Source organism: Helianthus annuus, chromosome 15, assembly GCF_002127325.2.
Source record: "Helianthus annuus cultivar XRQ/B chromosome 15, HanXRQr2.0-SUNRISE, whole genome shotgun sequence".
Lineage (NCBI taxonomy): Eukaryota > Viridiplantae > Streptophyta > Magnoliopsida > Asterales > Asteraceae > Helianthus > Helianthus annuus.
In genome coordinates, this window is record NC_035447.2 from 134,641,542 (window position 1) to 134,657,074 (window position 15,533).

Sequence of the window (15,533 nt, forward strand, 5' to 3'; positions counted from 1 at the left end):
GGAAACTCAGACTTCCTGTAGAACTCGAAAAGCTCTTTAAAAGTCTTTAAAATGACCGGAAACCCCCTACGGGGCATAATATTAACTTGAACTCGTTACGGGCATCACGGAAGGTATCCTACTGATACCACAACCTCTTTAAGGCACATTGACTTAGGAAATAAGCGTAAGACTCTCATGGTTTACCGTTTCGCCTATTGCGCACACGGTTCGGCTTATGAAACTAGTTTTCATAAATTAGCCGATACGGGTCAAATTATATTATTTGAACCCCAAAATCCAGAGTGTGAACCTTGAACCCATATAAAACAAGTCTCTGAACTTGTTTGGGGCAGAATCACATTCCATTCTTGGTTTTCGCCTTTTCGCGCGATTAAACCGTATTCACATATCGGAACCAACCGGTCTAGGCTACGGCCATTATAAAGACTCGTTAGGATTCTAAGAGGTTAATTAAAACCTTCGTTCCAGATTAGGAGCCCAGTAAAAGCTATCGGTGATTTAATCAAATTAAGGAAATATACTTGCAAAGGTAAATACTTTAACTTATTTCCCCTATATGGGCTTGGGTTACGGTATATTAATACCGCTTGATTGAGCATTATATTTTCCATCGCTTAGGTGGTTAATTAAATAATATGATCGGCTCATTTAAACAGTTTTGTTTCTTAAAAGCCTTTGGGGGGTTTAATGACCGTTGTCCCGGATATCCTTGGCATCATTTTACGAAATGGCCACGACCATCGACATCCCGGTGTAAGCGTACACCCGGTATATATTGTCGACATTAAATTAAAAGACGTAGCCGTTGGTTTTTATACTACGGTTTTACGCAATGTGGTGTGTCTATAAATCTTTAACCCGGCACGACCCGGGCTACTGAACGCATAAAAGAACATGTAAAACGTTCACAAGATTTTAATAATTTTCCCAAGTTATAAAAGAGTTTGTGCCTTGTGCATTCAAATCAATTTTAATAAACATTTTCAAATGTGTCAGTTGAATGTATTTACCAGTGTAAACTGACGTATTTTTCCCCCAAAAGATTAAGTGCAGGTACTATACGAAATTGGCTGGTATTAGCTTCCTAAGCATCACGAATAGTCTCGCAAACTCGATGCTGTATCTGAATGAACAATATTTTATTATTTTTGATCCGCTGTGGATACATTCGACTTCTGTAATACATTTGATATTACAACCAGAGGTTGAAGTATATATTTATCTTTAAGCTTCCGCTGTGCACTTATATAATTGTGTGGTTTGACTATATTGTTGCCAACATCGTCACGGTAATCCCCCACCGGGCCCACCGGTGATACACGTGGAAATCGGGGTGTGACAATAGCGCCGGTCGTAGTGGTGTGCAGCGGCGCTATGGGGCGCTATGTTGCCTTTCCCTGCTACGTGGCGCCCCACTACGTTCGGCCTTACAAAGTCCCAACATACCAAATCGTGTTATAGGTAGCTAGGTATTCGGTAGCGAATCCACTTCATTTGTCTCTCACGGGGATCAATACTAGATAGGGTTATCGAATTTTGTTTGCCGTATAGAGACGAGTTAATGAAATATTTTAGCTTTTTGAGTGCAAATATAGAAATTTTGATCTGATTTTGTTTGTATGGCTTTTTTATGGTAGTTTCAGCTTCAATTTCGGTTTTCTGAAAAACATAGTAGTTTCAGCTTCAATTTCGGTTTTCTTAAAAAAACATAGCTTCTGGCGACTATCAATCTTTGACTAAGAAGAAAGTATTATTGGTATAAGTTTAACTAATTATTGACTACTAGCTTAATATATAGGGCATGTTTGGCTAAGCTTATTTATGTCCAAGAGGACTTTTGAGAAAAGGAATTTTAGGAAAAGGACTTTTTAAAAAGGAGTTTTTAAAATAAGTGTTTGGATTAGCTTATGGGGTGGAAAAAGCCAATAAGTCAATAAGTTGTTTTTTAAAAAGTGTTTGGCTTAGCTTATTGATGTAAAATGACTAAAAGGGGCATTCTTTCATAAGGGATGTTAAAATATAAGAGGTATATTGGTAATTTGTTGTTTGAAAAGCTATAAGCTGATCAAGAAGTCACAATCTCTTAACTTTTCAAAAACTCCTTTTCCTTCATATCAAAAAGTCATTTTAAAAATCACTTTTCCATTTGCCAAACACTAAAAACTGCTTATTGGCTTTTTGATAAGTCAATAAGCCAATAAGTTGGTTGGAAAAATTTAGCCAAACATGCCCATAATTAATTGATAACCCAACTAGTTGTATCCAGACTTTATGCTATAGGTCTAGGGCTCAAAACCTGCCCCAACTAGTTTTACATATATAACGAGCGCTAGTATTGTAACGAACAAAACCGAAATGGCGAAAGCAACCAAGTTCCTGCTGCATAGCTGGTCGAATTTATTCCGGTCAAACGCGTAGTTGTATTCAATTATATAGTTCTTTTTTGGTATGGTACGCGATAGCGATTGCCGATACCATACTAATGTCCTAACGAACAAAACCAATTCCGATCGTACAACATCAATACCTGTATCACTATTATCGGAACCATTACCATATATTCGTGTTTATGGTTTTCAGTTGATGTAAAAGACACGTCGATATCTTTTTTGGCATACCACAAGTATGGTTGAGTTTTGTTTTTTTTTTTTTTTTCCAAAAAGGTATTGGTGGAAAAATATATTTATCAAAATGGGTGATTTGAAACATATTTATCAAAATGGGTGTATTTCTTATTTCAAACTAATGTGTTATAATTCTTCTCTTTTTTATTCAATCAACCTATTATCCCTTTTATGGTTGTTTTTCTTCAATCAACTTATTATATACATTTTTAAACTAACTTATTATTCTTTATCTTATAATTAAACCATGTTTAAAGGACATCAGATTGTCGAACTCGATTTTTTTTAATGCATTATATACATTTTTAAACTAACCTTATTATTATTTATCTTATAATTAAACCATGTTTAAAGGACCTCAGATTGTCGAACTCGATTTATTTTTAATGCAAGTGCCTCTCAGCTATTGTTTTAATTTAATTATTTGGAGGTAATATATCATTTACGAGTTTGTGATTATCAAGTTAATATCCATATATATTGTATCCTAAAGTTATTTTAATTTTATCAATAGTACGTTTACTCGGTTGCATGGATATGTTGGTTCATGATATTTCACTCGCGTAATAAATCAACTCGATGCTTATTTTATTTCTGAAATTATTAACTTATTTTTTTAATAGCCACAAATAATATTTTTTTCTCATTTAGTTAATGAACTAACATGAATACATGTCTCGCTGGTTCATACCTTTCAAAAAAAATGTCTCGCTGGTTCATTTATGTTAGTAAACGTACGTTTACGTTCGTTCATTTGAATTCCTATAAGTTGGTTCATTTACCCCTGTTTATATTCGTTCGTTTATGTATTCATTTGAATCTTTTAGTTCCATTATAATGTCTAGTTTTATAAATTAAAATATTTATTAAAATAAAATAATTTATTGAGTTAAATGCTTGGTTAGTCCCTGTGGTTTTCAAAAGTTTCAGACTTGGTCCTAGTGGTTTACTAATTACACATTTGGTCCCAAAAGTTGTCAAAAATGCACTCGGTTGGTCCCTAGCCCTAACATCAGTTAAATATCTCAGTTAAATCCATGTTAAATGACCCAAATACCCTTGTTTATTAACAAAACCCACTGCATCCACCTCTCTCTCTCTTTCTCTCTCTGGAAGGTTTTTCATCACCATCCTCATAAATCAGAGAAATCACCATCATCATCTTCAGAGAAATCAAAGAAATCACCATCATCATCTTCATTACAAACCCACACCCCATCTCTGTCTCTCGTTCTGGGAAACTATACGATCTCTCGTTCAATCTTGAAATAACCTTCTTCTCCGGTGACAATTCAAATACTCCGCCACCGGATTTCACAACCGACGCCAAAAGTTCACCGGAAATTCCATGATTAACAAGCTCAAAATCGAGTTTCGGGAGGTTCTGGATCTTCGAATTTTGTCGAGGAAATACGCGATTTGGCAACACGAGATCCGACACACGGAGTGATCGGTGGAGAAACTCCGTGAGGATTTCATCGCTACCGAAGATCTACAGCCAGAGGAAACAGTATCGAATGATCGAATCACACCGGAACCGAATTACAGGTGTTTGTTTGTTAGAGGGTTTTGGATTAGAATTTAATGAATTTGAGTGATAATTTTATAGAAAAATGGTGGAATTTGGGTTGAAGCAGTAATGATGAGATTGTCTAGAACATATCCCACATTGAGACCCAGATGATGATGAAAAATGGTTGGTGATGAAGATGATGATGGTGATGAAGATGATATGCGATGGGTTTTTTAATTTTTTAATTCTTAGTTTTAGGTTTTTAATTGTTCAAGCGTAGTATAGTCATTTCATACATAGTTAACTGAGAAATTTAACTGATGTTAGGGTTGGGGACCAACCGAATGCATTTTTGACAACTTTTGGGACCAAGCGTGTAATTAGTAAACCACTAGGACCAAGTCTGAAATTTTTGAAAACCACAGGGACCAACCAAGCATTTAACTCTAATTTATTTTACATAACTGTATAGAAGGGAATGAAAGGAAAAATATTAAAGAAATAAAAATAAATAACAAAATTATAGTAAGTTAATAAAAAGGTAAAAAAAGAGTACAATAAGCTGCTGTGTGAAGAAAAAAAGTAGAAACCTAATAATAGGTTGATTGAAGAAATAAAAGAAAAAAAAAATACAATACATTAGTTAAAAACAAAGAAATAAGGTAAAATACTCATTTTGATAAATAGTTAGAAAAACATACTTTGGTAAATATTCTTTCACCGTCACCATTCTAGGAAAAAACTCAAAGAAAACATCCATTTCAGTAAATACTTTTTAAATACCCATTTTGGTAAATATTTTTTCCACCATCACCCTTTTAGAAAAAAACTCAAGTATGGTTGTAAATATTTCGACTAGTTTCCGATTAATCACTAATCGGAGGTTCACCGATTAATGCTCAATTAATTGTTAGGCGGTCAATGGCGGTTCTATTTTGGCCAGACGCCGGCCAAATTTCAACCACACATTATAAATTCTTTTCGATCACTTAAAAAAGAGTCAACGAGGGGTTAAAACATGTCTACTTTGGAAACTTAGGCATTGTTCATGGCTGAATTGCATTTGAGCACTAAGAGGAATTGCATTTGAGCACTAAGAGGCTTAGATCGATTCAAATTGATTCTAAAATCGAAACTGTTTAGAGATCCCGATTGGTTTTGGGGATTTTTGGGGTGGTGGTGATGGTGGTTTGAGATGATGAAGGGTGGTGGGGGTGGCGGCGGCGACGGTGGAGGGTGATGGTGGTGGTGGTGATGGAGGTTGCTGAATTTTTGTTTTATTTATTTTTAAATAATATTAAATATATGGGGTAAAAAGACTAAAATACCCTTGGGTTACCATACTTATCCAAAAAAATTAACCGGGTTAGGCTCAAAGGATATACAGTGCAAGATTTTGAAACATAAAGTATATAACTCGTTAACTTTTACGTCAAAAAACACCGCCTGAAAAATGATATATAAATAAATGACAAAACTTATAATTTATCTTAAAAAATAAATAAAATTTGAAGGGAGTTTTTAAGTTATTATTAGGGTCCTAATAATTCCACATGGTATCATATTATTCTAACATGGTTGATACGGGCCGTATAATGTTAGAATAAGATTATAGTGTGGTCGTATATATATTATACGACGATGTTATACGGTTCGTATATAGTTATACGGCCCGTATACAATGAATTTCGTTTATTTTATTGTTTTATTACTATTTGACGCGACGTATTATTCCTCGATTCACGTGCGAGTAGACGTAAGATTCTCTGATTCGATGTTATATTCCTCGATTCTCGTGCGAGTTATGTGATTAGACATTAGATTCCTCGATATTCGTGCGAGTTATTGATTCGACGTTAGATTCCTCGATCCGCGTGTTAATCATTTGAAACGATGTAATATTCCGTAAAATTCTCTATATAAACGACACTAATTTCATTCATTTTCATTCAACTTCTATTCGTTTCTTCTATTTTTATCTGTATTCAAATTATTTACGCTATAATGTCGGGTTGGCGTGACTTTTTTAGTGTGTTTGATAACGAGGCGAATCAGGGGAGTTATGATAACAATCAAGATAACAAAGCGGGCGTGTTTGATCGGAATGCTCCGTTCGATCCCATTCTTGCGTCTGATGCAGGTCAGGATACTTGGGGTTTGGATGCCTTTCAGCCTAATTATGTTGGTTATTATCCATTGCAACACCCGGTTAATTTTAAAGCCCCTCCTGTTAGTGTTGGACCGCCGACTGATAGTTCTCATTCTCCTCCCATAAGTGGTGGACCGCCCGGGGGTCCAAATGTTGACCAGGAACCTAGTGAGTTTCAAAACAAGCAGGTATAACATTTAATTATACGTTTATTTGTTGTACGTTAACTATTTTAGTGTTTTTACGTTTGATCTTGTTTTTATTAAAATCTTAGATTAGGGGTGCTAAACGGGTCGTGTTCGCGGGTTGGTGGGTTCAACCCGACATGAACCTGAAAATTTTACACAAACCCGAACCCGAAAATCGTATCATACATAAGAACCCGAATACGACCCGAAGTTTCATGGGTTAACCCGAACACGACCCGTTCAACCCGAAATTTTTTATTTTTTTCTGAAATTAATATATTAAAATTAAAATTTACTTAAAAAACTCAAATATATATATCAAAATATTATATTGAAATTATAGAATCTATGTTAATTTCTCTTTTTAAGTTATAATCATGGCATAAAAATACAAAAATACACACCCCATTTAATTTATGACATAAAATATATTGTAAAAAAATATAATATAGTATAAATGTGTAACGGGTCAACCCGCCAACCCGACCATGTTGACCCGAACCCGGCCCGTTAACCTAAACGGGTTCGCGGGTTCAACCTGAAACTGACCCGAACCCGTTTATAATGAAACTAAACCGATTGGTTCGACCCGAACCTGATCATATTCATTTGAGTTAATCATTAATTGACACATATAAGTGTTTTCGTTAGAAATTCGCTAGCATGGATGAATTGGTAGAGTGGTGTAGAGACGTCGGACGCGAAAATGGCTACGCCATCGTCACCAAACGCACCATCTACGATAAACCCCCAAGCAGTCAGCCGTTAAAAATTTGGCTTATGTGCGCTTGTGCCGACGAGCACAAATCAACAGCCACGGTCAGACCCAGCGGGACCAAGAAAACTGGTTGCAAGTTCCAACTGATCGGGACATACAGAAAGAGGTTAGGTTATTGGGATCTAAGGGTTGAGGAAGCTAAACATAACCACGAACCATTTCTGTATCCAGAGGGTCATCCGTCCCTAATGAGGCTGACTCCATCGGAAGAGAGGACGGTGGAGCAACTGACGCATCAGAACATAAAACCGTGAGACATTCTTGCTGCCATTAAAGAACAGAACCCCCATAATGTCTCAACAAGAAACACCATATACAACGCTCGGGCCAAATTGGGTCGATTGGAACAAGTCGGCGAGACTCCAATGCAGATACTTTTCGACCGGTTGGAGAAGGTTGGGTTTGTTTTTTACCATAGAACATCTGAAAACGGCGAACGGGTCGATGATGTTTTCTTCATCCACCCGAAGTCGAACATGTTGTGGCGCGCCTTCCCGCACGTGTTGCTTATAGACTCCACCTACAAGACGAATTGGTACAAAATGTCGCTAGTCCAGATTATCGGTGTTACATCCACGTTGATGTCGTTTTGCATTGCTCATGCGTTCGTAAGCAACGAGAAATAGGAAAACTTCACATGGGTTCTACAGAGGTTGAAACACTCATTCGACAGTGTTATGGAACCCCGTGTAATAGTAACGGATAGAGATCGCGCCCTAATGAACGCATGTGTATAACAACCCTGACATATAACCGACACCCTCGAATTATTTCCGACACCCTAATATATTTTAAAATATCCCAATATGTCCATAAAAACACGTCATACGTGAAAACGGGCCCCGGATACCTTATATATTAATAAAAATAATTAAAAACTGAATTTTGGGTTTTAGGCGGGCCGCGTAAGCCACCCTTAACACTTACGCGGGCCGCGAGAACTTAAAACTAGGCGAAACCCCAGGCCGACACGTGGCCCAACACCCGGCAGACCTACTCGATGACCCAGCTAAGCTATCGCGTTGACCAGGTTTGACATGGGCCGCGTAGCCCGTTGTTGACACTTACGCGGGCTGCGTAAAAGTCGAAATGAGGCCCTATATAAGAAAGGCATCGGCCTTCAGTTCCGATCGTTCAAAACTTTCTTTCTTTCTCTCAAAATTAAATAGTGGGCATTATACTCGGGTCTAATACCCCCCTAAATAACGAAGTTCTGCTCTGTTGTAAGTATCATAACCCCTGGATACGTATTAGATACTCTGCCCGATTAATCTAGGGTTCCGTAACGGCTGTCGTGGTTCTGCCCGACGTAGTCGTTGGAATGCCGTCTCGGGGAGGGTATTACTAATGTTAAAAAAGGTTATGATACTAACACGCGTGCATTTGTGTAATTTATATATTATTCCCAGGAATTCCTTACTGATAATCCTAAGACAGCAATGTGAGTAATCCACTTTTTGTTAACTGTTTTTACAAAACCTTACATGATTAATTATATATTAAACAGTTATTGAGTATTTGTAAGAATACAATTATCATGAGTATGTTGGGGTTTTGTATACAAAATTTGTTACCACCTGGTCAAGGAGTAACATTTCCACAAGTTGAGTATGACAGTACCATGGATGTTAATTGTTATAACTTGGAAACAAATGTAATTGCGAGATCGCCCTCAATACTGTAAAATGGTTTTTATTTAAACTTGATTAAACTGGGATTCACTTACCAGTATTTCCCACTGACAAAAATGTTTTTAAAACGCGTTTTAGGTAACAAAATGTGAAAGCCAAATAGAAGCCAGCTGGACAGCACTGAAGGCTTGGAAAAGTGGCAATAAAGTTACCTAAGAATAAAATAGATGTTTTTATTCAATAAAATAGGGTGTATCCCTATGAAAATGTGTGTACTGAAAACTTGGGTTTTACCCATGTGTTTAATATTTTGGAAATGTGGTATTTTACTCTGATAAAATATTTTCTAACTATGGTCCTGATGAAAATTCCGCTGCTAAATTAGACAAATAACAGGATACCACCGAAACTGGCTCGCGGCCGCCCGTTCCCGGGGATTTGGGATCGGGGGTTGCGACAGAAGGTGGTATCAGAGCTAAGCCACTGATTTAGCCACAGAAGTGTTTTGCTGACGCCAAAATTCAAAGTGTTAGGAAATAAATAACGGGAATACATGCATAATTGTATTTTCTTGTTATGTGTTATCTGACTATTTGTTAGTTTACAGTATGAGCGACCAAGGACCATCTGACGCGTATCGTCAATTGTCTGGTTCGCCTAGGAGCGAAGGTGCCTCTTCTCAGCCTGCCCTCTCGGGGTACTCTGCTGATACAGAAGAAGGAATATTCGTATTTAAGGCTCAATCTGAAGAGCCATTTCCTCAGAAAAAGAGGGGATGGTTCAGTAGGGGAGCACACGAGCGTAGAAAGCGTATGAAAAAGTTACAAGAGCAGAGAGCACTAGCCGCAGCTAAAAGAGAAACTGATGCATATGCCCAGGATATGCTTAATAGGGGAATAGCCAATATCCATATCTTAGCAACCACTGCAACTGACCCTAACCTGGAGCAAATGCTAGCACCCTAACCACAACCACCAATTCCTGATCAACCGATGGAGATAGAAAACCTTGAAAACCAAGTAGAAATGCATGATTTCAATCCGGAGGAGATACCTAGGGTACCTGCACCAAATCCCTTAGACCCAAATTACGACCCATGGTGGGATGACGTTAGGGACTATGTGCAACACTACCCGATACACGAAGACATGCCAATGCAAAATCTAGGAGCCTATCCATGGTTAGATCCTCAAGATCCCTATTACAATAACGATGCATACATTAGGGAGATTTTAGAGAATCCTTACCCATACCAGGCCCCTCTACCCCCATACCAGGAACCCGCACCCCAGATTCCGAACCCAGTCCTAGAACTTGCACCCCCAATGAGTGCAGAAAACGTACAAGAACTTAGGATATTCGGTGAGGAAATTTTAGAAAGCAGTGAGAGAATGAGACAGGTGGGAGAGCGTCTCGTATGGAAATACGACGAACGCAATATGGATTTCTAGATGAATCCATATCCATGAATGGGATGGTGAAAATGGTAGTAATAATATAATATAATATTATATAGTATGTGTGTTTGAAAAAAAAAACTACGGATGCCTATTACTAAGTAGTGTAGCTTTAAATTTCAGTCGGTATTGTAATTTTAATTTCGGTACTGGTGTGTAATAGATGCATATTATATGAATAGAGTAAAGTCGCAATGATCGACGCTTTTGACCAAAAGTGCATGTTATGTGATTGGCAATATTCAAATATTATTGGTGATATTAATATGTGGTAAATGTTTAAAATTTAGATGGACAACGAAGTGAATCAGGAAAACCAGAATGATAATATCCAGAACGACAACAACTCGAATAATGATAATCTGACTAATGAGAATCCGAACTACAATAACAATGGAAACCATGTGGATAATAGTGCCATCCAACACATAGTGGCACAAGGAATCATAGATGCGATGCCGTTTATTATCCAAACTGTTAAGGAAGCGGATAATAAAAGTAAGCATAGCAGTAAGCGACCAATTGACCCGGAACACAGCGTAAACAATGGACCCGTACTTCAAGTGCCCATTCCCAAAAGAAGAAGAACCATGCCATATGGTTGTTCTTATAAAGAATTCTGGTCCTGCAAACCAATAGAATTCTCGGCAATGAAGGACCCATTGCAGCTCTACGCTAGATTGAGAAGATTGAGGCTGTTCTAAAAATAAGCAAGTGTGCTGAAGAAGATAAGATAATGTTTGCTTCTAATCTATTTAAGAATTCAGCCCTACAATGGTGGAACACTATCCTCCAGTCAAGGGGAAGTGACAAGGTATATAACATGGAATGGGAGGAGTTTAAAAATATGGTAGAAAGGAAATTTTGCCCTCCCAATGAAAAGGAGCAGATAGCAAATAAGTTTCTGAACCTTATAATGACCGGGGTAGATAGTAAGGGTTATACTACTACATTCTTTGAATATGCTAGAATAGTACCAACCCTTGCATCACCTGAGCCAGTGTTAATCTCCCGTTATATCTGGGGATTAATTGGAGAGATTAGGCATGTAGTCAAGGCAGCTAGACCTCAAACCATGGAAGAAGCTGTAGAACTAGCCAATACCTTGACAGATGAATTAATTCGTACTAGAGAAGAAGACCAGAGGAGAAACCTATCTCAAAGGCTTACTCAAGAATTCCGTTTTGGGAATTCCAACCGTAGGAATGTAGGTTCTACCTCTGCACCATACTGCAAAACCTACAGAAAGAAGCATTCAGGAAGATGCTCCACTCACTGCAATTTCTGCAAGGCACCAGGACACAAGGAAGAAGATTGCAAGAGGAAATCCAGTAATGGACTGTGCTTCAACTGTGGAGAAAAAAGCCACATCAAGCCAAATTGTCCGAAATTGGCTCCAGTTGCAAACAACAAGAACACTAAAAATGCTAGAGCATTTGTTCTAACTGCAGCTGAAGCCAAGATGATCCCGGACGTCATAGCTGGTACATTTTTAGTTAATGATATTTTTGCTAAAGTATTATTTGACTCTGGTGCAAACCAAAGTTTTATCAATACTTCATTTTGCAAACTTCTAAATCAATCATTAACTAAACTACCACAAGAATGTCTAGTAGAGACAGTAAATTGAGAAACCATTAAAATTTCTGAAATATTGCAGGGAGCAAGAATAGAAATTTTTAACCAAAAATTTATTGCAAACCATTACCCAATGAATTTGACAGGATTTGATGTTGTATTAGGAATGGATTGGTTAATAGCCAATAAAGCCAGTATTTTATGTGATCAAAAGTCAATTCAAGTAAATTCACCCAGGGGTTAAAAGATCATAATTAAAGGAGATAAACCATCTAGATCCACTAAATTCATCTCTGTGATGAAAACTGCAATTTATATAAGAAAAGGATCTATAGTGTATTTGATTTCTATAATCCCTAACACTAAAGGAAAAGTATTAAAAGACATTCCAGTAGTGTCCCAGTTTTCAGATGTATTTCCAGAAGAATTGCCAGGACTGCCGCCAGATAGGGAAGTTGAATTCAGAATCCACCTGCTACCAGGAACGGCACCAATTGCCAAAGCACCTTACCTTTTGGCACCAGACGAAATGCAGGAGCTGAAGAAACAGTTGGACGAATTGTTAGAGAAAGGATTCATACAGCTAAGCTCATCGCCTTGGGGAGCACCGATTTTGTTCATCAAAAAGAAGGAAGGATCAATGCGTATGTGCATTGACTACCGTGAATTGAACAAGGTCACAATTAAGAATCGGTATCCATTACCAAGGATCGATGATCTGTTCGATCAACTTCAAGGAGCTCGATTTTTCTCTAAAATCGATTTAAGATCAGGATATCATCAATTAAAGGTACAGGAAGAGGACATTCCAAAGATTGCATTCAGAACAAGGTATGGCCATTATGAATTTACTGTCATGCCATTTGGTTTAACTAATGCCCCAGCCGCATTTATGGACATGATGAACCGAATATGTAAACCATATTTGGATAAATTCATAATTGTCTTCATAGATGATATTCTAATTTACTCTAAGAGTAAAGAGGAACATGCAAAGCATTTGCACTTACTTTTAAGTTTATTAAGAAAGGAAAAGCTTTACGCTAAGTTTTCCAAGTGCGAGTTTTGGTTAGAGCAGGTACAATTTTTTGGACACTTAGTCGATCATGAAGGAATTCATGTAGATCCAACAAAGATCGAGGCAATTACCCAATGGAAAATCCCTGAATCACCAACCGAGGTTAGAAGTTTCTTAGGATTGGCTAGTTATTATAGAAGATTTATTCGAGACTTTTATAGAATAGTCATTCCCTTAACCAAGTTAACCTGTAAATCCATTAAGTTTGAATGGGGACCAAAACAAGAAGAAGCCTTTAGAATCCTTAAGCAAAGATTAACCCATGTACCCATATTAGCGTTACCAGAAGGAACTGAAGACTTTGTAGTCTATTGTGACGCTTCTAAGTTAGGTTATGAATGTGTATTGATGCAATGTCAAAAGGTGATAGCTTATGCATCTAGACAACTTAAGAATCATGAAGAAAATTATTCAACCCATGATCTAGAACTAGGAGCCATAATTTTTGCCCTTAAGATTTGGAGACATTACCTTTATGGTAGCAAATTTACCATATTCACCGATCATAAGAGTTTAAGGTATGTTTTTGGGCAAAAAGAGTTAAATATGAGGCAAAGACGCTGGACGGAGATTCTTAGTGATTATGATTGTAATATCCAGTATCATGCAGGGAAAGCCAATGTAGTGGCTGATGCTTTAAGTTGAAAGTATCATGAAAAGCCAAAAAGGGTACGTTCTCTTAAATTAAATCTACAAGTAGATTTAAACAATCAGATTAGAAAAGCACAAGAATCAGTAATCAAGGATGATACTGAAAAATTAAAAGGAATGATTAAAGAATTAGAACAAGGAACAGATGGAATTTGAAGATTCCATAAAAAGAGAACGTGGATACCTAAATTAGGAAACCTACGCCACCATATATTAGAAGAAGCCCATAAGTCTAAATATACGATGCATCCAGGAAGTGATAAGATGTACCAGGATTTAAGGAAAAAATTCTGGTGGATGGGAATGAAAAAGGATATAGCAGCCTATGTTTCTAAATGTTTAACTTGTTCACAAGTCAAAGCTGAACACCAGAAACCCTCAGGATTGCTGCAACAGCTAGAAATGCCAGTTTGAAAATGGGAATTGATAACAATGGATTTTATTACCAAATTACCCAAAACAAGAAAAGGTAATGATACAATCTGGGTGATTGTAGATAGGCTAACCAAGTCAGTTCATTTCTTACCAATGAAAGAAACTTTTAGCATGGAACAATTAGCTAAATTGTATGTAAATGAAATTGTTTCATTACATGGAATTCCTTTATCAATTATTTCTGATAGGGATAGCTGTTTTACCTCTCATTTTTGGGCAATTTTCCAAAAAACAATGGGAACCAAGTTGAATCTAAGCACAGCTTACCATCCTCAAACGGACGGACAAAGCGAAAGGACAATTCAGACAATGGAAGACATGCTTAGAGCTTGTGTAATTGATTTCGGAGGTAATTGGGACGATCACTTACCTTTAATAGAATTTTATTATAATAACAGTTATCACACAAGTATCAATGCGGCACCATTCGAAGCACTTTATGGACGAAAGTGCAGAACCCCAGTCTGTTGGGCAGAAATTGGGGAAAAGCAACTATCTGGACCTGAGATAGTGCAGGAAACAACCGACAAAATCATTCAAGTCAAAGAACGACTGAAAGCAGCACGTGATCGACAGAAGAGCTATGCTGATAACCGACGTAAGCCGTTAGAATTCCAGGTAGGTGACAAAGTATTGTTGAAGGTCTCTCCTTGGAAAGGAGTAGTCAGATTCATCAAACGAGGAAAGCTAAGTCCCAGGTATATTGGACCTTTCGAGATTATTAGAAGAATAGGACCTGTAGCCTATCAGCTACAACTACCAGAGGAAATGGCAGGAATACATGATGTATTTCATGTATCCAATCTCAAAAAGTGTTTAGCTGATGAATCACTAGTAGTGCCTCTTAAAGATATAAAGGTAAATGAACAACTCAAATTTGTAGAAAGGCCTCTACAGATTGAAGATAGAAAATTTAAAAATCTCAAGCATAAGAGATTAGTTCTGGTCAAAGTGATGTGGGACTCCAAAAGAGGACTTGAGTACACATGGGAGCTTGAATCAGAAATGCAAAGGAAATATCCACACTTGTTCCAGTAGATCTCGAGGACGAGCTCTAAAACAAGGTGAGGAGGATATAACAACCCTGACATAAAACCGACACCCTCGAATTATTTCTGACACCCTAATATATTTTAAAATATCCCAATATGTCCCTAAAAACACCTCATACGTGAAAACGGGCCCCAGATACCTTAAATATTAATAAAAATAATTAAAAACTGAATTTTGGGTTTTAAGCGGGCCGTGTAAGCCACCCTTAACACTTACGCGGGCCGTGAGAACTTAAAACTAGGCGAAACCCCAGCCCGACACGTGGCCTAACACCCGACAGACCTACTCGATGACCCAGCTAAGCTATCGCGTTGACCAGGTTTGACGCGGGCCGCGTAGCCCGTTATTGACACTTACGCGGGCCGCGTAAAAGTCGAAATGAGGCCCTATATAAG